General features: G+C 24.0%; 1 non-coding gene across 1 annotated transcript; it reads right to left on the bottom strand.

Moving 5' to 3' along the window:
• Positions 1 to 263: 263 nt before the first annotated feature.
• Positions 264 to 337, bottom strand: TRNAG-UCC (transfer RNA glycine (anticodon UCC)). The gene has a single exon. It is a non-coding gene; the product is annotated as a tRNA-Gly (tRNA).
• Positions 338 to 3,108: the final 2,771 nt, after the last annotated feature.

The raw sequence follows: 3,108 nt of genomic DNA on the forward strand, positions 1-3,108 counted from the left end.
TAAATTATAATAACAGTTTTGTAATAAATCACTTACTTATCTAATAGCACTATTTAAGAATATATTTGAAATGAAATATTCTTTACATTTAATAAGAATCAAACTTTGATATATATTTGGAAGACAATTATCCCAATCTTTACCAACGACAGAGATAAAGATAACTCATTATACAAGAATTTCCCAAAAACAAATGTGACAAATTTAAGAAAAATAAAAAATAAAAATTACCGGTGAATCTGCAACATAAAAAATGACTTTAATGCGTTTGCCGGGAGTCGAACCCGGGTCTATTGCTTGGAAGGCAATTATCCTAACCGTTGGACTACAAACTCGCGATTAACAAAATACCCAGAAAAAATAGAAGACGAGTTTTGAATTATCCGAATTGGGTTGAAATTTTATGGTCCAACTGAATATTGGACTAACGTTTATTCAGCCCAAATTGGACTGACCCAACCGAGTAAGATTATTTTTAAAAAAATTATTTTTTTATTAAAAAATTAATAAAGTCAACAAAAATTAAAAATAAATTCTTAAAATAATAATTATTTATTTCATAAATAACTATATTAATAAAATAAACAATATAATAATTTTTTTTAATCTTGAATTAGTTATAAACACCCTCCAATATATGCTTCCAATCATAAGTATATCAGAGGAAAAGAATGTGATCAATTTGTACTTAGGAACATAAAAAGTTAAATTTTTTTTTTAAAAAGTGAAAATTATTTGAGATTTATGCGACTAGCTTAGAGAGACTCTCATCATAACTATATATACAAAGAATATCATTTTTATCGTATTTGCTTGGACTAATTTTTTAAATTATATTTTTAATTGAAAAATTATTAATAAAATCCACAATTTTTTAAAAAAATAAATTTATAAATCATAATTATTTATCAAATTTATATTAATAAAATTAATGAAACAAATAATAATTTATTTAATATTAATATTTTTTTAATATTCTTTCACAATATTTTTATCTGTTCAGTTCAGACTTTATTATAAATATTTTTAAATACGTGTATGCTTAATCATTTTAATGTTAAAAGAAAATCGTGTGTAAGTTATAATGACAAACTTTTTTTATTGGTCCAATCGAAAGCATTTTTATAGCATGATTTATATGGATGTTTCACAATTTAAAATTAAACTGAATCAAGCTAAAAATAAAAATAAAAATAAAAATAATATAAGATTAAAAGTTTTAATTAAAAATTTTAAATAAAAGTCAATAAAAATTAGAACTAGCAATAAAGTCATACATATAAAGAATTCATTTGATTTATCATTATTAAATATATTACATAATTGTTTCTATCTTTTGTATATTTATTATACTTTTTATTTTATATTAATTATACCAAATCAAAACTAAACTCGAATTGATCCAATCAAACTATAATTAGATTAAAAGAGACTAATTTTTTCAGTCTTAATCTTTTTAAATCGAGAATTAAACTAAAAATAATATAAACTTTAATTCCAACCAAATTATCTGTGATAGCTTAAAAATAACTTCGAGTTAATTTCTTATATTTGATATATTTAGCTTAATTTCGCATGTGTTTGAAAATATATAATTAGATTAAGAACATAGTGTAAAGTCAAACAGAAAAATAATGGATAAAGATGAAGAAGGTGGAATAAGCATGAAGAGGCATGAGAAATGTGAGAATATTTTAAATGAAGTGGTATAATGAAAAGTGATAACTATTCGACAAAATGACATAACGAAAATAACAACTTTTAAATGAAGCGATATGTGAAAATTATTAATCTTTTAGATGAAATGACATGTGAAAATATTTTTTAGATAAAACATCATGTGAAAAGTTGTAACCTTTTAAATGTCATGCTAAAAGACCTTTTAGGTAAAACGATATGTAAAAAATGATAATTTTTTAAGTAGAGTGACATGATGAAATGTGATAATTTTTAGATAAAATAGTAAGACGGAATGGTGGTAACTTTTTCCTCATGGCTCCCCACTCCTATAAATAAGGAATATGAGAAAGGAGGAAGAGACATTCCGAATGAAAGAAAAATAGTAAGAAGTATAGAGGTAAAGGAAGAAGAGGAAGTACGAACTGCGTGATATTTGAGAGTATTTTTTAGGTCACCAAGAACCCTATGAATAATTATATAAAAAAAAGTAAGATTTTGTTGTATTTTTCAAGAGATAATAATATAGATAGAGATATTTATGGGTTCAGAACCGGATGAGATTATTATAGAATTTTGTTCCTCGTATTTCATATAAAATATCAAACTAAAATTTATTCGACTAAAATTGGATTAGTTTAGACCGAAATAGATTAATTTTTTCTAGTTATTTTTTTTATTAAATAGAAGAAATAAAATTTAAAAATAATAAATTCGTAAACAATAATTTATTTATGAAATCTATCATGAACGAGATTTTTTGTATATATTCTAAAGAGAGTCTTACATCTTTTTACAATTTTATGCTTATTAATAAAAATTCTGTTGTTGTATCAGATTCTACTAAATCTTTCGGGAATTTGTAATGAAATAAATTCTTTCTTTATTAATTCAAATTAGAAGACAAAAAGGAACAATAGAATAATAATAATAATAAATAATCAAAAAAGTGGATTATTATACATCTATTTCATTTATAAAAATGAATAAGTCCATTTATTTAGTTCATGGGAGAAAAGCTCTCATAATTTCTTTCTATAAGCTCCTATAATTTTATCAGTAGTGATGTACTTTCGTTTGAACATAGTGAAAATTTTTTTCTTCAATCTTATTCGTTGATGTAAGTATGTTTGTCGAACTACGTTAAATTTTGCCTCTTCTTATTTGTGTTCTACTTTATTATAATTGTGTGAATAGTGGAGACTAATTTTTCCAACATATATTTTATTAGAGAACTTGAATTTGGCATTGTAAGTGAATAGTTTATCACTCAATTGTTCCTTGTGAAATGCAGGTACAGATATATGATGAGAAGAAAATCCTTACTAAACGGAGTAGCCCGGGAAGGTTCGCTTCGAGAGACATTGATCGGCTATTTAAAATTCTGGAGCGACTCATTGCTGCTCAGCAGGCCCAGGAGGAAAGGAAAGA

Source organism: Carica papaya, chromosome 7, assembly GCF_054855325.1.
Source record: "Carica papaya isolate Zhongbai chromosome 7, ASM5485532v1, whole genome shotgun sequence".
Classification (NCBI taxonomy): domain Eukaryota; kingdom Viridiplantae; phylum Streptophyta; class Magnoliopsida; order Brassicales; family Caricaceae; genus Carica; species Carica papaya.